We start from the raw sequence: 23,597 nt of genomic DNA, 5'->3' as shown, positions 1-23,597 counted from the left end.
CTTGAACAAATGTTTGAAATGAAACGCTAGGGCCAACATACAGTAGCTATGTCTAATTTACTAAAAGTAAAATTATAAAAGTAGGCATCCTCGAACTCAAGAGATCACTAATCCAAACCGCTTCAACGAATCTTCTCTCAGACCTGTGGCTATAAAAATAGAAATAGTATATGGGTTATACACACTTGTACTAAGTATGGGTGTATGCACATAAACACATAAGGACTATGCATGATCAAGGAAAACTTTTCCTATGGAAACATGTCGTTTCAGGAAAGTGAAGTCACTAGACTTTCCTAATTCGTTATTTTTGATTCATGCTATGAATATGACATGTTTTCATGCATTTAAAGAACACAACTCATTTTCTATGTGAACATAAGACCTTGGAATCATGAACATAATTTTAGAACAACACAAACAAAACTTAATAATTTTGCTCACTTAGGCCGAGAGCTCACCTTTCCAGTCTTAATTTATTTTTCTGTCATTTCTTCTCTCTTTTGTGTAGTTCAATGATCTCCTTTATTCCTACTTTTTACTTACACGTGCAATGATTCATTGTAGTCCCATACCCACAATTAATCAAGTAAGTAATCCAAAAGTCTAAGGAAATGATTTGACTAACCTTACCACAAGTTATTCTTTCGATTCTTGTCAAATTGGGCATGAAGTCTTTATAAGCAAATCTTTATTAGCTATGCCCATTATTTGATCATTGTTATAATATAAAGATGTTGGGGCATATATTCATACTCCAATAGATGAGTTATTAAGTTTTTTTCTCTTATAAGCCAATCCTTATTGGCTATGCCCATTATTTGATAATTATTCTTACTTTTTTCACTTTGAACTTACTTTTCTTCTTCTTTGATCTTATGTTCACTTTGAACAGAATTTTCTTTCTTTCTTTCTTACTTTCTTAAGAAAGCTTTAGCATTTAACTGACTTAGATCATGTGAGCTAACATGAAATCCAATGTCTTCCCCATACTTAAAAGAGGTGGTTCACCCGCTAAAGTGAACCTAGATCATGTGAGTTAACATGATATCCAGTGTCTTCCCCACACTGAAAAGAAGTGGTTCACTGGCTAAAGTGAAACCGAATCTGGAGCATTTATGAGACATCGATCATGTGATCTAAACATGAAATCCAGTGTTTTCCCAACACTAAAAAGAGGTGGTTCAACGGCAAAGTGAAACCGAATACTACCTAGCACTCTTAGTTGGAATCCAATGGCTAGTACCTATGTTGGCAACAAGTTCAAAGTCTAGGAGATTACGGAAACTCTTATCCACCTTGGTGGTAGTCTCATCTCATCTCTAGCCTATCGACGCTTTGTTCAATTTCTTATACATTACATCTTTTAGAGTTGACTCATTCATTATGGAAGGTTGCTTCTAGTATGAGGTATTCTTAGCTCAATGGATTACTTGTCATCCCTTTCTTTACTCGATGAATGTGAACTTAAGTCTTACATTATCATTATGGTGTGAATAAGACTTGTCTCACAATTTCTAGCACACTCTTATGTGAGTAGGTTTGACATAATTGTTTAGGTGCAAGTGAGACTTGTCTCACTTCCTTTAACACCCCTTTTAGGTCAATTTCATAACTCATAAGCTTTTGGTTATTTCATTACTCACCTTATATTTTTCAATGATATTTGGTAGTCTTATACCATTTCCTATGAAAGTTGTAAGGACTTATTCAATGTGCTAATGTTCATAATTTCATTAAGATAGGGTATATTGGGACATATCCCAATCAGTGGCATACCCTGGGTTATGAATTCATTGAGTTACATCTCAAGTCAATCTTTAATATATATTTGCCCTCACAAAAGACATCATAATTTACACTGGCCATATAGGATTGGTTTAACTTAATATTGGCCAATACAATTAAATATTTTGGAAATAATATTGTTGGCGAATTTATTTGCATAAGCCAAACTTTCACATATTATAGTAATCTAAACCTTCATTTTTAGACAGCCAACATCAAACATTTAATTAGCTTATAAGAACAATTCAGTGTTAGATTGGCCAAGCTATAAACTTAATTTGTGCATTGAAGATTGATTAATTAGCTTTGATTCACATGTTATTCTTCTTGGAAACATTGCATTCCAAACACTTACAAACATATCTACTGTAAACACTAAGAGTAATTCGAAACCTTAATTCCTTTACAATAGTAAACTGAATTTCATAAACGACTTATAACAATTTCATTTTCTCGAATACAATTAGGCATTAATCATACCGATCTAAGCTATAGGTCTCATTCGACAATTATCAAATCATAGAAACCTACTGATAATGATCAGTTAGCACCACATACCAACAACATGATTGAGATTTTCCTTATACATACTACTAGAATCGGAAATAGGGAGAATTGGGAGATGAACATTCGATTTATTGGGAACAACCCTAGTTTCGATTTTCTTCAATTCAAAAACATTTAAAAAGACTCTTGGTGAAAGCAATCCAAGAGGGAAAACACATACCTTACTGTAGAATTGAATCTACGAAGATAACCTTGTACTTTGCACGAAAACCTTGAAGAATCACTTGGAAATCTCCTAAGGAGAATTGTTGACTGTTTTTCCTTTCGTTTTTTAACTATTTTGCAATCGTGAGGTTTTCTATGGATAAACGAGAGTCTATGTCTTAGGAACTGAATATTGACTAATTTATCTTAGGCTAATTAACTTAAGTAAATAAATCTATTAGCTAATTACCAAAACGCCCCTCCTACATTGACTAGAAATAGGAGAGCATTTGACTTAGCCAAATCTGAAGAAATTCTAAGGGTCTCGGCCTTGAATTTGATTTTAAATTAATTAATGAAATTGCTAATTTAATTAATTAAGTTACCTACGGTAATTAAGAAAGTACCCCTAACTAATCTCTTTGGACCATCCTATGTTAGGTACTAGAATGCTTTTTTAGTTAGTTACCAGACTAGTGTCACCCGGTTAGGTCTTAGGATTTTGGGCACACTAGTTAGTTAATTTCGGTTAGTCCTAGGTTAGTTAGTTAGTTAGGTAAGTTAGTTAGAGCCTAGAGTTTGTTAGGAAGCTAGGCCACACATGGCTTTACCCATGTGCGCTTTCCTTATAATCGCCCTAACCGAATTCGGTTGGGCTTGGTTGCTTATATCTTGGCCGGTTAGCACATGTGTGCACTTGGATGCCTCATACCTAATTTGTTTAAGCTATGAAATCAAAAAATTTAGCTTAGGGTCTTCATTGAAGGTACAATTCCTAAACAAGCTTGGATTGGAGCATTTGAACATCAAAGTATATCTTAATACATAGAAATTGGCAAACACCCTTAGGTCTATATTCTCTAACATTCCCAACATTACTCAATATTGGACATTGAGATGCCTATGTACCCCAATACATATTCTTAAAACCTAATAGACCCTTCACTAATCAAGTACATTTTCTAGAATGTTAAACATGAGGATGAACCCTCCTACTTTCCAAGGCACTAAAGTGGATGAAGATCTACAAGGCTTCATAGATGAGGTTTTCAAGGTGGTGGATGCTATGGGTGTGACTCCTAGAGAGAAAGCAGAATTAGACGTTTATAAACTAAAAGATGTGGCACAAGTGTGGGTTGAACAATGGAGAGATCAGAGTTCCTTAAGGGAAGGTCTGGTAGATTGGGAATTGTTCAAAATGGCCTTTCTCGATAGGTTATTTCCCATGGAGTTAAGGGAGAGAAAGTTAGGGGAATTCGTGAACCTTTGTAAAAGGGAGATGATTTGTAAGGAGTACTCTCTCAAGTTCACCTAACTCTCTAAATATACCCCAACTTTGGTAGCCAACTCTATGTCTAGGTTGAATAAGTTCGTGATGGGGGTATTTAGTATGGTAGAGAAAGAATATCGTACGACTATGCTCCATAATGGTATGGATATCTCTAGGATCATGGTGTATGCCCAACAAATTGAAGAGTCTAAGCTTGGAGAGATGATTAGAGATAGAAAGAGGCCTAGATAGGAGGAGTCAAGTCAACCTAAGGCTAAGAAGAGGTTCTTTAATCAAGACTCTTCCATGGGGAACAGGGATAGGCTTTCCAACCAAAATTCTCAAGGAGGGTGTTATGCTTATGAGAGGCATAGGTGTACTAGTTGAGGAAAGCAACACTTGGGTAGGTGTCTTGCTAGCGTGAATGGTTGTCTTGGATGTGGTAATAGGGGCCATAAGATGCGGGATTGCCCTACCCTCAAGGGAAGAGGGAAAGAGGTCAACTAAGCTCCTCGTGATGGTCCGGATCCCAATGCTCCAAAAAAGAATCATTTCTACTCTCTCAATGCTAAAGAGGCGACTGTTGTACCATGGTTTCACGGTACTTTCAATGCCTTTTCCTTAAGTTTAGTATGTATCGAAAGCCTATTTGTATTTATTTTTGATGTAGTTTTCTATTTATTTCCAGGAAATATGTCTAGCGGAGAACGCGGAGCTTTTGAGCTGAAATTGTATAACTGACCACCTACGGACCCCACGATGGTCTGTCGTGACCGTGACGGTTTGTAGGGGTCAACCGTCTTGAGAAGATAATGGCTGCTGAAGGAAGCTGGGGAATTCTGAGAAAGTGTGGGACTACAGAAGCTCACGACGGACCATAATAGCCACACCGGTCCGTCCTGCACATTCGTCAATGCTAATAGAGAGTAGTCCTAGTACCCAACTCAAAATATTCTAAGTGTTGTGGAACGAAGACCCTCGATGGACCGTCATGCTTGCAACAGTCCGTCACACCTGTCCGTCGAGGGCAACAGAGAGTTGATGAAGATAAGCAGCAGAAAAATAGCTAAGTATGAAGCGACATAAGACCTCGATGGTCCGTCGTGTCTACTATGGTCCATCACAAGAGTCGTCGACTCAGACGCATTTTGGCATATTTTTTCTTAAATACATTTCTCTCTTTTATTATACTTTTTTTCTTATAAATAGTTTGAAAAACCTCGTTTTGGGGTTAGACTCAGGGATAATTTTCAATTTATTGTCTTAGTATTGAACATTCAATTTTGGGATTTGATATTACTTTCCCGGAATCCATTATTGCTGTTTTATGATTTATCCAAGTAATTTTCTAGATTTTGTTCATTCTCATAAGAGTAAGTGCATAAATTCTTACATTATTATTATGATTTGTGTGATTATTAGCATGGGTAAGTAAACTCTATAACTAGGGTTGTGGGAACCTTGGTAAATAACAAGGTAAAAACTAGATAAAATAACGATTCTAGAATAGTGCCTTGCATGTATTGATAATTCTTTCGCTTAGAAGTCTTTTTGACGGATGGCCAAAGTTAGACCTCGAATTATTACTACTTGTCGGACAATGGAGGTAGATAATAGGTAAAGAATTATCAACATAGATTTAGTGTATACTATCTAATAAGCTAGTGTTGGTTGGTACGAAGTAATAACTAAGTTAAATATCGAATATGATGCTTAATATATGGTAATGATAAGGTTTAGTAAAGCAACACACGTAGCCGGACCAAGGTGCGGAGTGAAATTTTCTAGATGTCGGACCAAGGATTTAGAGATACCTAACTTATCACTTTGCATGCAAGATACAAGGAAAGGATCGTTATATCTAGAATTACCGAATTAGGAGCCTGTTGGGCACACTTACGCCCTAGTTACTTTCATTACTTGATTAAACTTCAATACTTGAACCTGTCACTTGTTTACTTTAATTTAGCTAATTGCTTTCATTAATCAAAAACCCCCTTTAATTATTTATTTTCGGGAAATAATTGACTAAATAGAAGTAATAATAGAATAAAGTTAAGTCTGAACCATTTTCCTCGTGGGAACGATCCCAACCTCACTAGTTGGGTTCTTTACACTATGCGATCGCTTTTACTTTATTTCAAGAAGTAAATTTGAGCTAGTCAAATTTTGGCACCGCTGCCGAGGAAAGTGGCTTTTAGATTAACTTTAATCTTATTACCAAAGTTTATTAAAAAATTTCCCAATTTTACTTTTTGTTTATGTTTTTTTCTCCTGCAGGTCTAACTTCCATATATGCCAAACACACGGAGTAGAGGAATACCCGTAATTTAACCTTACCCCGAACTAGAGCGTACTTTAAGAAGAATGAATCAAAATTTAGGCATCCAAGGTGATGAGGTCGACCCACAAATGCCACCACTGGTCGACGCTCATGACCCTGTATTACCTGATATTTGTGGGGAAGGTTATACAGAGACAACTCCTGCTCTACGCCCTCAAGAGTACTATAGGGTCTATGAAAATATTGCAGACTGTGATGGGCCACTCGTCTTGCCCCCTCTACCACACGGCCACACTTTTGTGGTAACTAGTAGTGTGATGAAAATGCTCAATGCCAGAGGTTTGTTTTCGGGGATAAACTTCTGAGGATCCACATGCCCACATGGCTTTGATAAGGGCAATGTGCAATAGTTGTGTAGGGAAGCCCAATTTGATTATGGATGTAATCGGGCTAAGAGTTTTTCCTCTCTCACTGACAGGAGAGGCTACTATCTGGTTTACTGAGCTCCCCTATAACTCAATCTTCACTTGGAATCAACTGAGGGATGCTTTCTTAGCACGCTACTACACAGTGTCTAAGAAACTAAACCACAAAGATAGTGTGAATAACTTTGTGGCACTACCGGGAGAGTCAGTTAGCAGTTCTTGGGATAGGTTCAGTTCATTCTTGCGAAGTGTCCGAAATCACCGCATAGATAATGAGTCTCTGAAAGAGTATTTCTATCAGGGACAAGATAATAATAACAAAGCGGTGTTGGATACGATAGCGGGTGGTTCTTATTGGGAGTGTCTTTATACCGACATTGCTTAAAAGTTAGAGAAAATCTCCCAAAATAATAAAGCTTGGAGTACTAGGAAGTCAGATACTGAAAGAAACACCTTCGCAGTCCAATCCACACACAACTCAGTCGTACATGATCTTCGTGAGGATATGACTCAAATGAGAACTGAGCTTGGGTTGGTATTGAAACATGTTGCTGGTGGTGTGAAAAAGGTAATACGGTGAATTACTTGTCTAAACCACCACCGCCAAATGATGAATATTACTATGAGGAGGACTCCTATGCGGTGATTGATTAGATGGGGGGTTTTTGACCGAATGCCCGAGGCTCCAATCACGAGAATTATCGCCAAGGGCAAGGAAACCAAGGTCGGAAGCATTATCATTATTACCGCTAGGGTCATTATGTCCGAGATGGGAATTACAGCCGCGACAACAACTTCAACCGGGGTCGCTATGGTAATAGAAATGATAGAAGTGGTCCCTATGTTCCACCTCAAAATCGTGAAGTTGCTCCTAGGGATGGTGGAGGTAGTATGGAGCGAGTTGAAGTTATGAGGCATAAAATGATGAGGAGGTTCGATGCTAGTGATGAGAACAATAAAGAGTTAAGTAATGACTTAGCGAGTATACGGCAGAGAGTTGATACACATGCAATCTCGATTAAGCATATTGAGTTGCAAATGGCCCAATTGTCTGCAACTGTGAACACACAGCAACCGAGCACTCTTTCTAGCAACACTGTCCAAAATCCAGAAAATGATGGGCATTGTATGGCAATCACTACTCGGGGTGGTAAGCAAACCATTGACCCACCTATGTCGTTGGTTTAGAAAAGGTGATAAGAGATGATGATACGGTGGTGGAGGTTAGTGGTGAGTTAGAAGATAAAATGGTAAAATATGTTGAGGTGCCCCAAAAGGAAAAGCCTATGACTAGACCACCACCCTTTTCTTACAAAGGTTAGCAAAAAAAATGAGGATGGTAAATACCGGTGTTTTATAAGGATGTTGAAACAGCTTTATATCAATGTCCCTTTGGTAGAAGCTCTTGAAAAAATGCCCGGTTATGCCAAGTTTATGAAAGATTTTCTTACGAAGAAAAGATCAGTCACTGTAGAGGATGATGATAGAATGCAGCACTGTAGTGCTATTGCTACAAGATCTCTAGTGCAAAAGAATGATGATTCGAGTGCTTTCACTATTCCTTTTACAATCGGGCTATTACATTTTGCGAAAGCATTTTATGATCTTGAGGCAAGCATAAATCTCATGCCCCTCTTGATTTACAAGAAGTTGGGTTTGGGTGACCCAAAGCCTACTGCGATGCGGCTACTGATGGCCGATCGAACGGTAAAAAGGCCCATTGGTATACTCCACGATGTGATAGTAAAAGGGGAGTCATTCATATTTCTTGCCGATTTTGTGATTCTTGATTGTGAGGTAGATTTTGAGGTGCCTATTATTCTAAGGAGGCCATTCCTTGCTATGGGTAGAGCCTTGGTTGATATGGAAAAGGGGCCGATGAAATTTCGGTCCAACAATGAAGAAGTGACCTTCAACATTTGTAGGTCCATGAGGTAGAGCGGTGAGCTCCAATCGGTATCTTCTATATCCTACAGAGTTGAAAAGTCATCTGAGGACAACTTGAAGAGCGTCTGGGTGTAGAAGCACTGGCGGCAATGATCATGATTTTTGATAGTGATGGCATTGAAGAGTATGTCTCATTGGTTGCGGCACTTGATCTAGGTAATGTTTGTTTTAAACCAAAGAAATTTGAGTTAGATATGCAATATCGCGAATCTCCACCCAATACCGTCTATTGTGGAGGCTCCAAAATTAGAACTTAAGCCTCTACCACCTCATCTGAGGTATGAATTCTTGGGAAAAGATGACACTTTGCCGGTTATTATTGCATCAGATTTGACTGTGCATCAAGTTGAGAGTTTGGTAAAAGTGTTAAGAAGGTTCAAAAGAGCTATTGGGACGGATATTATAAGGAGGATCCCTTCCAGTATTTGTTCTCATCAAATCCAACTCTTGTCCGATCATAAGCCAAATATTGAGCATCAAAGACGTCTAAATCTACCTACGCATGCGGTAGTGAAGAAGGAAATTATTAAGTGGTTGGATGCCGAAGTGATAGATCCAATCGCTGATAGTACTTGGGTTTGCCCTATTCAGAGTGTACTAAGAAAGGGGGAATGATTGTGGTCCCCAATGAGAAAACTGAGCTTGTTCCAATGAGACCGGTAACTGGTTGGAGGGTGTGTATGGATTACAGGAAATTAAATGCATGGACCGAAAAAGACCATTTTCCTATTCCCTTCATGGATCATATATTTGATAGACTTGCCGGAAAGGGGTGGTAATGTTTTCTTGATGGTCATTCGGGGTATAATCAGATTTTCATTGCACCGGAAGATCAAGAGAAAACCATATTTACTTGTCCATATGGGACCTTTGCGTTTAACAAAATGACGTTTGGGTTGTGCAATGCACCCGCCACATTTCAGAGATGTATGATGTCGATATTGCCCGATATGGTGAACAGACAGCGAATCAAAATCTATCTGGGGCACGCTGAAACGGCGAATGAAGTGATCGAGGCATACCAACTTGATGAAGTCTGAGTAATCAAGTGTTTAACGTCGTGCCACGATGTTAAATTAAGCGCTGGTTGGGACGCAACCCAATATGTATCCTCTCACCAACTATAGTTTTTTCGTGATTTTCTAGTTATAGTTGCATGTTTCTTTGCTTTTATTTCCTTAAACATCCCGGCTTAATATTTGTTTTATTTTTGTTAGAAATGTTGTCTAGAGCATAATTTAGGGTCCGTGTCAAAATAAAATGTCTAGAAAATACAAAAAGAATAGCTTAATTGGTGTTAAATTTGCAGGTATCACATCACCAGAAAATCTGCAGAAAATTAGTCTACAACACCATTTGACGGACCCATGGACGCACCATCACGCTTGCGACGGACCGTTGCAAGCATCCGTCGTGCCCAGGTATGTTTTTCAAATTTTTCAAAGTTAGGGAACGTATGACGAACCCCCATGACGGACCGTTGAGCCTGAAATGGACCATCGACGGGTACTCGTCGCGTCAAAACACATAAACCCGACCGGACCCACCAGCTTGTTGATCGCCGGTGCTTTGCGCCTCAGGTTTGCTTCACCTACCACTCTATTGTTTAAGATTCTTTTATGTATTGGGGAAAATTATATATATTTGTTGGGGGTGGGGTAAATGGAAAGTGACTGCTAGGGTGAAGTTAGAGTAGCCCAACTTACGATCCTCTTTTAGGGTTTTCTTGCCTGTGTTCTTTTTCCCCAAGAGACTGATTATTTTTATTGTTGAACCAGCATGTGTATATCTTGTGTACATAGTATTAATCTGAAGCATGATGGCCAAAACAAAAATGATATCCTGATTAATGAAAATGATGCGTGACTAGGTATAGTAACTGATAAATGTGTGGCTCTAAGCATGATATAGAGATACACTACGGCATGAACCTAAATCAAAGATTCGAACTAGGTGTCTGATAATCTGGTAGAGTAATTAGATGTCAAGTGAGAGTGAGGAAAAATTGAATATTCCACCATTGGTACTGAGCTAGAACTGCCCGGTTAGTCATGCTAAAAGTAAGTCATAATAGTCAATTAGGAAAGGATCATAGCCCCTTGTTCGAAATAGTCAATCTTTAGCCTAAAATAACAGAAAAACAAAATGAAGTAATCCCTTATTGATCCAAATAGTTTGAGATTAAAATAGATCTTTCTTCTTCACCCCATCTGATCTTTTCCGGGAACAACGTGTTGGGCCTGATCCCTCCTTGGACATGTGCACTTCAACTCATTCTAGGTGGCTAATGTAGGATACAACCTTGTCGTGGCCCTGACGCAATCTTGGGTATTGTGAATCTTGACTCATGGAAAAGCCATGAGTTGAGGGTGGCTGTTATGAGGAATACTCTGGAAAGTGGGGTTGAAAGAATAAAGAGGAAGAAAGAAGAAAACAACAGTAACTCAACAGTAAAAACAAAATAAACACAAGAAAAGAGAAGAGTCACTTACACATAAGGAGAAGAAAGGGAGAATAGCAATGTGAAAGAAAATTGAGAAATAGGGAGAAATAAAATGATAAAAAGGTAGGATGCTTAGACGATATGTCATGGAGGGCAACAAGTCACTAAATATACCTAAATATACCCTACCTGACCCTAAGCCTATGTTACAAGCTAAGAAAGTTCTATCGTGATCCTAAGAGTTTGTTATGGAGAACTTAAAGCAGTGAAAATAAGGGCAAACCTATGGCAATATGTGTAAATGATTTGTAAAGTAATTCTGAGAGCGAGTGTTGAAAAGTAATCTATATGCTCAAACTGTAATCATTATGTGAAAATGAGGATGTTATTTTGAAGTGAGGACACTAGTTGCAACACCGGAAAATTAGCACCTAGGTGAGAGATCGAAGAGGATAGGTGTCAGTTTGTGGTGAGTCTGTGTGATGGTTTGATCTACATAATTCAAGCCTAATAGTGATAGCATGCATGAATATAATGAGAATAATCAGGATTGATAGCCAAATGATTGCTAAAGCTAAAATACAGATACTCTTATACAAAGATTTTGTAGTGAGTCATAGTGCGTCGCTTGAGGACAAACAACGAATTTAAATTTAGGGTGTTGATATACCGTGGTTTCACGGTACTTTCAATTCCTTTTCCTTATGTTTAGTCTGTCTCTAAAGCCTTCTTGTATTGATTTTTGATATAGTTTTCTATTTATTTCCAGGAAATCTATCCAGAGGAAAACGCGGAGATTTTGAGCTGAAATTGCTGAAGTGACAACCTATGGACCCCACGACGGTCCGTCGTGACTGTGATGTCAGTAAGGGTCAACTGTCGTGAGAAGATATTGGCTGTTGAAGGATGTTGGGGAATTCTGACCAACTTATATTAATAAATGAAATATAAGTGATGAAGAATTTGTTCATGTGGTATTTGATGATATTTATCCAAGAGTGCAGGAACGTGAAGTAAGTGAAGATGAAATCAATTCATCAACACCAGCAAAATATGCTCCAAAAATATTAATTGAAAATCTGTCTGAAAGAGCTAGCTACTGATATAGCCGAATCGACTACCCCAGCTGACAAAGTCAACATTCCAAGAGAAAAGAGACATGATTCCAGCTATCCTGAAAAATTTATTCTTGGTGAACCAGATGATAAAATCCGTACAAGCTCATCACTGAGGAAACATGCTCACTGGACCTTATATCATAAATGGCACCAAAACGAATAAATGAAGCACTGGAAGATGAGTTGTGGATACAAGCAATGAAATAAAAATTTTACCAATTCGAAAAAAACAGGTGTGGACCCTTATTAAAAGACCAAAGAACTGCTTTGTGATACTAACTAAATGGGCATTTAAAACAAACTGGATGAAACGGTAAGGTTATCAAAAATGAAGCCTTGTTAGTTGCTCAATACTCACACCAAGAAGGAATCGACTCTGATGAAACCTTCGCCCCTGTGGCATGGTTAGAATCCATTCGAATTCTTCTCGTTTTTGCATCTTTCAATCGTTTAAATTTTTTTGAAACGGATGTTAAAAGTGTTTCTTAAATGACTTCATTCAAGAAGATTTGTTTGTCAAACAACCGCCTGGTTTTGAAAATCCCTCTTGTCTTTACTATGTTTCAAATTATCAAAAGATATTTCTGGTCTTTAGCAGGCTCCAAAAGCATGGTACAAAATACTAAGCACTTATCTTATTAGAAATGATTTTTTTTGTTAAATGGACTTTTATTTATATCACAAAGATCAAGTTTCATAGGGGCTGATCTCCCCATTGATTACAGCAGCATTAAACATATTAGAAGATAGCAGGGATACAAATCTATGAGGGATAAAGTACTGATCATCCTCATTCAGTATTATCCTAGAGTTTAAAATACTAAGGTTACCAAACTTAATTAGATAATTACAAAATAGTATATTTATTTTCCTAGTAACATATCCTCCAAGATAATCATTTCCTAGAGAGTCTTCAGACCATGGTGGAGGTTCCATCAAAAATTGTATATCATTTGTGGTGGATCTTCGACATCCTTCTGTTGCTAAAGTATGAGCCACTATATTTCCTTCTCAAAAATTATGCCGGATATGGGGATTCCCCAGTTTCTTCGGTGCAAAACTGCAATCATTAACAATGTTAAAAAAAGTGGGGAAGGATGGTTTAGTTGTATGATCACCTCTGTCGCATCTGTTTCAACTTCAGTAATATTCAGGTTATTAATTCTGGCCACCTCAAGACCTTGAAGGAAAGCTTGGAGTTCCATATGGGTATTATTGAGGCCTTTACCTTTTTTTTATAGAAGCCTGCAATCTAGTTTCCCAGATAATCACGGAACACCCCCCAATACCATTAAGTTGATTATCGTTATTATAGGAGCCATCTACATTAAGTTTGATTGCTCCCATTAAAGGAGGAAACCATCTTACATAACATCACAATGCTTATTTTCATAGCCTATAGTGTGAGTAGTATATTTAAATTCCAGAATACAGGTTATAAGGTGATGAATGTTGATGGCTCTGACATTATTATTAAAAATGTTATGGTTCCTTTTAAGCCAAATATGCCAAAGCGCAAACGGATAAAAGAAATCCCAGGACAAAAGGTGATTTTCAAATATATGATTTAATGATTTGAATTCTTCCAGCCAAAACTCACTACAAAGGTGGGATAATAATGCGAAATTCCGACCAAAAAGTGAGAACAACGGGCATTTGAAGAAAATATGGTAAATGTTTTTTTCTTCTTGATTACAAATGCTGCATATGGACAAAGAAATAATGTTAAGTCTATGCAGAAATGAATTTTAGGGGAGACGATTATGAGAGCAAAGCCAGAGAAAGAATATAATTTTTCTAAGAGTTGGTGTTTCCAGATCCATTTACAATTAGTATGAGATGAAAGAGGGGGGAGATGATTTTGTAAACAGAAGCAAGAGAGAACATACCTTTACTATTAAGAGACCAAGAAGGGAAATCAGTCTTCCTCAGACCTTCTGTAAAAATAACCATAGGATTCTATGTTTAATATCCTTAGGAAAGACGAAGGAACAATTTTCAAAATTCCAAGAATTATTTGTATAAATGTCACTGATGGTCACATTAAGATCGGTAAGATGTAGAGGGCCGTGAATCAATGATCTAAGAGTGTAATTCGGAGGAATCCAATTAGCATCCCAAATACTTATGTGATTACTTGTTATCGCAATCCAATAAAAACCTTTCTTACAGAATTCCCAACCACATCTAATATTTTTGCGATCGTTGATTTACACGATCTAGTAGAGCTACCAGCATATTTTTTATTAGACAACTAGCGAAAAGATGATTTGGATTTAAAAAAAGTCTCCAAGCAAGACTTGCTAGAATGGCTTTATTTTTTACCATCGCTTTAGTAATGCCCAGACCACCTTCCGATTTTTTTTAGTACCAATATCCCAAATAAGATAATGAAGCTTCTTCTTAATTGAGGCCGACCCCAACAAGAAATCACGCTGGATTTTATCTATCATTCTAGGGGTGGAGTCTGGTAATTTGTAAATTTGCATAGCGTAGTTAAGGATAATGTTTAAGGTGGCTTTAATTAGGACTACTCGTCCTGCTGGATTAAGGAAATTAGTCTTCCAATTAGCTAATCTATTACAAATTTTATCAATAATATAATTAAAATTGGAGTGTTTTGGTGCCCTAGAAAGAATAGGGAACCCTAGGTAAACTCCAAATTGGGAGAATTGTTGAATTCCTAAAGAAGAGGTGGCAAGGGAGATGAACTCTTGTGAACAAGAATGTGAGAAAATAATTTTTGATTTTGATTTATTTATGGATTGCCTAGAGAGGGCACAGAAATTCTTAAGGGAATTAGCAATTGTGTCAACATTCTTGGGATGAGCTCTAGCCATATGACTAAGGTCATCAGCATAAAAGAGATGTGAGAGGGGAGGTGTCATATGATTAATTTTTTTATCGGTTCCCAGACTCCCAAGTTAACTTGATGACTAATGTGAAGAGACTACATTTCCATACAAAGGATGAAAATATATGGGGACATAGGATCACCTTGTCGAATCCCTCGTGATGGACTAAAAAATTCAGTTTTAGATCCATTAACCTGAATAGAGATTGTACTGGTATAAATACAACTCATAATGAGAGATCTATTGTTATTAGGAAATTTGAAAAATTTGAGGGTTTCATAAATGAAAGACCATTCTAACTTATCAAAGGCTTTTTCCAAATCAATTTTAGAACAAAACTTCCACCTTTCCTCTTAGAATTTTAAAATATTAAATAACTTCATGAATAATAATAGCATTATCGGTTGGCCTCCTACCTTTAAGGAAACTACTTTGACAGGGTCCAATAAGAATTTCTAAAAAGGTTTCAAACGATTTGCAATAGTTTTTGTAATAATTCTATAAATAGTGTTGCATAAACCAATGGGTCGAAAGTTTTTAAGATGATTTGCATTCTGAAAATTTTGAATAAGACAAAGATAAGTGGTGTTTAAATAGGGAGGCATAATCGCATTCTTAAAGATAGAGTGATTGATTTCAAGAACAGATTTACCTACAATATCCTAGTGTTTTTGCTAAAAATAAGGGTGAAGGTCGTCAGGTCCCGGTGATTTGTAGGGTTTAATAGAGAAGATTGCTTTAACAATTTCATGATCTCGAAGAGGGTGATCAAGAGACGACATGTCAATATTATGACAGGAGATAATATTAAATTCAGTATTATGTAATGAAGTTTGTCAATGAGAGGTAGAGTAAATATTTTGAAAATATTTTAAGGTGTGATTCATGATACCAAGATGATTAGAGATCCAGTCTTCATTATTATTTTTAAAGAAAGAGATATTATTTCTACGTCTACGATTGATGACAGAGATGTGATAGAATTTAGTATTTGCATAACCATCATTTATCCAATTAATACGAGAGCGCATACACCAATAGTCTTCTTCTATCTTAAGAAGGTACTTATATTCTATGGTAAGCTGAGTGCTGAGATTAACAAGGTAATTATCACTAAGAAAAGGATTTTTTTGAATGCATTTATGTCTGGCAAGAATACGATTTTTCTTTTTCTTAAAATCTTCAAACGTGGCTCTACTACAATTTACAATAGCATGGACAAAATTACAGCAAGCGGTTTTATGATCTTTATTAAACCAGCATTCAGAGACAATATCTTTAAATTCATTATGAGCATACCAATAGTTTTCAAGGCGAAACGGTTTATATTGTTCTGCCGATCAGAAATACTAATTTGAACCAAAAGTGGAGAGTGGTCTGAATAAGTGCGAGGAAGATAGGTAACTGAAGCACTGAGATGGGTCTGGATAAAAGTTTGGTTTGCAAAACATCTATCTAATCTTTCCAAAATAAGACTTCAACCAAATCTATGATTTGACCAAGTATAGCGACTCCCTTTAAAACCTAAATCATCAAGACCACAGTAATTAGTACAGTTAAGGAAATTATTAGCTCTAGACCATTTAATAGGGTTTCATCCACATTTATAAGCTTGACAAATAATATCATTAAAGTCCCCTCCTACAAACCAGGGACCATCATAATTATCTTTTATATTTCACAAATTATTCGAAAGGGTATTTCAATGAATAAGATTAGGGTTAGCATAACTAATGGACATTAACCAGGGAAGATTATTAGGAAGTACCTCAACCATCACATGCAGCTCTTGGAAAGTCTGTCTCACTCCTGTAATCTTTACTTAATCTTCATGCCATAAGATTACAATACCTCCAGATTGTCCAGTTGCAGGATATTCAGACATACCAGTAAAATTGTAATCAATCTTAAGACTTTCATGATTTTCCATTTTTGTTTCAAGTAAAGTCAACATGCATGGGGTATGTATATTAAGAAGACCTTTCATGTTCCTTCTAAAAGCCATGCTATTAGCACCCCTAATATTCCAGATAATCAAAGAGGGATATTCTATTCATTATGAATGGGTACATGTTCCGTGTCTCCTGTTCCTGACCCGCATTGAGCACTGTCTTGATAGTTGGTGCCACTAGTGCTGCTAGTTTTGCCGCCCATCTGTTGATTGGTGGTCGAAAATGTATGGAGCATTTCTTCAGTGTTTGTGGACATCTGAAAATGTACTTCTTGTCCTCCGACTCTGGGAATATCATAAGGTCCACTTCGCTTAGGTCTGCTATTTCGGTGAACGAGGGAATGTGAGGTTCCTCTTCCAGCCCTATGTTTTGATGTAATAATGTAGATTCATATGCAGTTACGTTTTGAGGAGGAACTGTCATATGAGGATTTTGAGGAATCCAGGGGAAAAACAAGGGGTTTTCCTGAGTTAGTTCCATTGGACTGAAGAATTGGAGATTTTGAGTTGTTATCAAATTCTGATTTTGATTGAAGTGAGATGGAATTCCCCATATATGTTGCACGTTGTGATAAATCAATGGGGACATCTCTGATGTTAGAGGGTTTATTATATTTTTTACCAACTGATGATTGAGGAAATTGTCCACTGCTAGCCTCATTCCTTCCGTAATTAGTTGTTCTAAGAAGTTCGAATTTTGTAGGACAATTGTCACTTCCTGACCGTTTAGGTCCAACTTGAACATCACTGCTTGATTTGTTAACCCCTGTTCGATCCAGGACAGTGGAGGTTTATTTGGTGGTATGCATTCGTTTCTAAGATTAACTGGTTGTTCTGCAATGGAGGGGGAGGAGGAGGATTTGAGTTCTCCATTACTTTGGTTAGTGGGAAGAGTCTGATCTTCCCTTTGTTTGAAGCAAGATTGATCTTTTCCTGGTTCATGACTGGAGGAAGAGATTTCTGGTTTTATAATATTATTTGAGTGTTGAAGTGAAGTTAATGATTTGGTGTATATTTCTTGAGATATGCTTTGCATGGGATTGGTGGGAATATGAATAGGTATAGTAGAAGAAAGGTTGGCTCTAGGTTTTAAATGCATGTTTGAACATTTGTCCAATATTTTATTAGAATCAGCCACTTGTACAAGGTAATTTTTGTTGTTATCTATTTTGACAAAGTTACAACTGTCCTCATTAGTAGTTATTAATGGGATACAATTTTGTTTTACCAGTAGTAACGTCCACAGTTTTAGAGGAGATGTTATTAGTTTTTTTAGGATTAATTTCCTTTTGGCACGTGTCATAGACACTTGTCAAGTTATTGTGACAAGGAGGGATGGGGGGATGAACCAACTCAGGAAAGTAATGAACTATCTCCATCTGATCCAGGGTGGAGAGGGAAGCGAATTGATTAGTGGAGGTAGAAAGAGAAGAATTTTGTTTAGGAGTATTAAGATGATTATCTTTAGCGGGAAATTTAGAATTACAATTATCAGAATCAAAAGGTAATTTATTAAAATTGTTATACCTGACATCTTGATTTTTACCTGATGGAGTAGTACTAATTTGAGCTTTCTGAATGTTCCTTTCCTGATATTGTTCTTGCCGAATTGCACTCTATGCCATATTCCCCTTGTTTGGTTTGCTTCCATCGTGTCGGACTGACTATTTTGAGCCACCTCTGGTTTAGTGTATGTGGCACAGAGATATTGATGTTGAGTACCAATCATACCGCATTTTGTACAAAGTAAATTTGCCATTTCATATTCGATGATTTGTTTATGACTTCCTATAATTATATGGGGCTTAAAAGGTTGACGAAGATCAATTTCAACAAAAAGTCTAGCATATCTTCCTCTAAGTGTAGCACTCGTGCATGCATCTACTTTCAGCAGAGTACCTATAGAATTCCCTAATTTTTGTACGATAACTAAATCATAAAATTCAGTAGGTAATTGAGGTAGACAAACCCAAACTGCAGAACTACTGCTGATTGCAGTATTTGGCATGAAATTAGGTACCCATTTTTGTATCGACAGAAAGTGACGGTTCATGAACCAGGGCACATTAAGAAAAATTTTATCACGGCTAGCTTTGGATCCCAGTTTAACTATATAATAATCATAGCCCAAATCTATCAGAGGGAACTGCTTCTGTAGTTTCCGCAAAGATTGTAATTTAGCTTTTAAATATTGATGGATGGTTTTTTCCCCAATAGTTTGATAATAATGGAGAATTCCCACGGTGCATACATATGTTGTTTGTCTTCTTGTGAGAGTGCAATTATTGTAGTCACTCCCTCCATTGGGTTTGTTATTTCCTCTTGGAGATGAGCAGGAACATTTGAAGAAATCGTGGAGGACTTTTGTATGTCTGTAACAGAATCACAGATCATAATTTGGTCTACTAACTTATCCTTATAGGAAGTAAGTTTATCTGGAGGTTCTGGTGGTGGCTCCGTCGGAAGTGTTGCAAGAACTAAGTCTTCTTTCATTTCGGTTTAGATGATAAGACAAGAACTTTTTATAAATATATTATACTTTTTCCTATTAAAAATGATTTTCAAAGAGGTAAAATTGATACTATTCTTATTACAAAAAAATCTGACTCTTGCATTTTTATTTTTCAAGTTTATGTTGATGATATTATCTTTGGCTACTCTAACCTTTCTCTCTGTGAGAATTTTGCTGATCTCATAAAATTTGAGTTTTAAATGAGCCTCATGGGCGACCTCTCATTCTATCTCAGTCTTCAAATTAAGCAATCGGGTAAGGAAATCTTCATAAATAAAGGGAAAATTGCAAAAGAGTTGATCAAAAAACTTGGAATGGAAAAAGCCAAAGCATTTGGAACTCCAATGAGTGCATCCACGTGTCCGTTATTTGATTCAACATGAAAAGGAGTTGATGAAAAACATTATCGCAGAATAATTTGATCGTTGTTATACCTCACTGCTAGTCAACAAGATATAATGTTCAGCGCCTGCACGTGTGCGCGTCTTCAATCTTCCACAAAAGAATCTCATCTCACAGTTGTGAAACGAATTATTCGATATCTTACTGGCACCTCCGACATGGGTTTATAATATCCTATTTCTAAACATTATTATTTAATCGGGTTTTCAGATGCAAAATTTAAAGGTGATAAAAATGACAATGACACAAAAAGTACCAGTGGAATGTCAACTTTTAGGAAGTTCTCTCATTTCATGGCATAGTAAAAAGTAGACATTTGTTGATCTCTCAACTACCGAGTCTGAATATCTGGCAGTCGGAATTTGTGGCACTCAATTACTCTAGATGATACATCAATTTCTAGACTGTGGTCTAACATTTGAGGGAGTATCTATTTTTTGTGATTTAAAGTTCTATCACTTTATCTAAATATATTGTTCATAATTCAAGGGCCAAGCATATAGATGTAAAACATCATTTTATTCATGATCATGTTGGAAATGGTGATTTCGTGCTTGAAATTGTTGATTCTTAGAATCAATTACAAGATATTTTTACCAAACCTTACTTGAGGAACTATTTTGTTTCCTTCGAGAAAGCTTTTGCATTATTATACTTAATAAATAATGTTACTCGTTTTTTGTTTTTTATTTTTATTAGGGATAATGCACAAGTACCCCCTCAACCTATACCCGAAATCTCAGAGACACACTTATACTATATAAAGATCCTATTACACCCCTGAACTTATTTTATTAATATTTTTTTATCCCTTTTTGTCCTACGTGGCACTATCTTGTGGGTCCAACGCTGATTGACTTTTTTTTCAAACTAGTGCCACGTAGGCCCAAAAGGGGTAGAAAATTACGTATAAAATAAGTTCAGGGGTAATAGGACCTTAGTATAGTATAAGTGTGTCTCTGGGATTTCGGGCATAGGTTGAGGGGGTACTTGTGCATTTTCCCTTTTTATTAATTATTTTCTTCTTTTTGCAGTTCATCCCGTCTCTCCATAAAAACCCCGGTTCTTGCAACCATTTCATCGAATCGCTTCAACGACCTTTTGTCTTCCTCTCGTTTTTCTCTATATTTCTAACGTTTTTTTGTTCATCATGACTCACACTCGAGCTATGGCTTCTCTGGAAAAGGCTCCTGTTTGTCCCTCCAAATCTATTGAAGTGGAATTTCTCTCTTCCGACACTTCGGAGTAAGAATTAGTGATACACTCACCTATATCTACGAAATGTCCTTCATCTTCAAAGCATCTGAACTCTAGAAGACTCTCAATGTGGTACCTAACTCCTTTACTGAGGAAGATTCTTTGCTATTCTAGGGATTGGAGCACAAGGCACGATTTACTTTGATCTCAAAACGCTCCATCGTACTTAGTTGGGTCGTTAATCTGTAACAACTTGAGGTATCTCACTGCATAATAAGCACTTTCTTTCGTACTCAAAAGCTTTCTCTTCTAGTGAGACTGTGTGGGAATGAGTTTTTTGAAGAACCTGTTATATTGTTTTATGCTAATCTTCAGATTTTCGTTGATAGTGGTGAGTGGGAAACTATTTTTGGGTCACCATATCATTCTTAATGACACTCTGTTTATGGAAGTTTTTGGCATTGAATTTACTAGGGACACACCGTTCATGAGGCCTAATCAGTTTGAAACCTCCTTGGAGGATGCTAAAGTGTTTCTTGTTGAAACTAGGCTAACATCTCTCAATTTGGTCCCCTATCTTTTGGATTTGAGAATCAAATTGTTACCCATATCGTGGCTACTACTCTAGCTCCCCGGAAGGGGTCCCATTAAAAAATGTCTAACAGAGAATCTTTGTTGTGTAATATCTGGTGAAGAAGATTAATATAAATTAGGCTATGTGGGTGCGCGGATGCATGGTTGAAAGTCTTGAGGATCGGAAATCCACTGCAAGTCTACCATATAGATTGCTTATTTCTAGAATTATTGTCGATACTCTTGTGGATCTTTCTAACTACATGCCAAGTTTGACTGATGCTACATATGATACTCGAACTTTTTCGAGCATGGATTATGTGTTGATCAACGAGAAGTTGTATAAGAAGGAGTGTGTCCAATGAAGGGCTAAAACACAACGGGCTACTAGAATTTCCGCTGACTCACTAACATTACTTCTCAAGGAGGCTAAAAAAGTTAAGGTAAGGATCGATGGTCTTGAATTTTGTATGTATGTGTTATAGGATATTTTTGGGAAGGTGTTTCAACTTCACAAGGACTCAATATCGATATCGGAAAACTTTTACTTGAGACAGGAGAACTTAAGAAGGATGCCTCTCGTTCAGTTAACACAATTCTTAAGGATGTCAACTTCATGAAGACTAGAGCTTACTCTGCACACAATCGACTGGTTGTTACTATGAACACACCTCATATTGCTCTTTCTCTGAGAAATCTCTTACCACTTTCTCCAGGAACGTGGTCAACACTCTAACATACTTTCTGGGGAGAAATTAAACTTTGATCGCACTTTTTTTTCTAAGAACTTAGTTTTTCGTAGATCTTTCTCCTTATCTTTTAGGACTGTATATATGGGGCTTCTGATCGCATATTATTTGACTGTTTAGTTGTTTTTCTTTTCTCTCTAAGTGGATCGTTGTTTTGTTTTCCTTTTTGATGATGTCAAAGGGGACGAATATCTACATGGGCATACAGAAAGAGGGAGCAGCACTCGGGCAGGGGGAGCACACAACCTATTTGTCCAAGGACAATCGAACAGGGAAGTCTCCTTTTACTTTCATTAATTATAGTTGTCATTATCAAAAAGGGGGAGATTGTTAACTTGTTACGTTCTAATTAATGACAAATTGCAGGAATTAACAAAGCATAATACATGCACCTTAAAGTTATAACTTACATTACGGGAAAAAAATACAAAGCTAAGAACAAATTGAAAGAGAACTTAAATCAAGCAAAATAAATGCCTAAAGACGGAAAATATATATCTGCAGAATAATCAGTCACAACTTATGGAAAAAAAATATCAATTCACGATAGATCAGACAAGATCTCAGTGAATCATCTAGCAAAGGAAGAAAGTCACTGCTTATGGAAAAGATTGATAGCTCAACCAAATTGCAGGAAATCATACAGCAAATGAAGGAATTGATTTAATCATGCACATATCTAATATGGACATTATCCAAACAAATCAATTCAACTATATCATGGAATCATTAAGGATCCTTCATTTACAATTCACTTGGGTTTTCGATAGAGCGTCCTCTCTCAACTATTTGAACATCTCTCTGTCACAAATGAAAAATATTCAACTTTTCTTAAGGTTATAGTACAATTTTCTTTTATCTTTCATAAAGCTTTGTAATCACGAGAGTGAAAACAATTTAGAATAAAACAGAGAAAGATTCTCAGTGTAGGTTTACAAGTAGAAGAAGTGTCAAAGGTAGAGTCTCTGATTTGCATATTTGCATATCATATAGGACCAAGTTACGGCAAAATTGTACTAATCAAGACTCACTTCAAAAGCTCTAAGGGAAACCCTTGAAACCCAAGGGGACTGGACTAGGCACCACTGTTGTGATTTGAACCAGTATAAACATTTTGTATCATTTTCTTTCTGCAAATTATACTTACTGTTTATTTATCTACTAACTTGCAGGTGAACCGACTAACTATTATAGGGAGTCGACTAAGGCTTAATTTTAATTAACCCCCCCCCCCATAATATCAACGTTTACCCCACTTCACTAATAAAAAAAACCCTAATATTGAAAACCAAAAGCTCTCCATTCTCTCTAGATTCACTTAACCAAAAGCTCTCCATTCTCTCTAAATTCACTCTCCGCAAATCCTCCATTG

This window comes from Solanum pennellii, chromosome 8, assembly GCF_001406875.1.
Source record: "Solanum pennellii chromosome 8, SPENNV200".
In the NCBI taxonomy this organism is placed as follows: Eukaryota; Viridiplantae; Streptophyta; class Magnoliopsida; order Solanales; family Solanaceae; genus Solanum; species Solanum pennellii.
This window is presented reverse-complemented; position numbering follows the sequence as displayed.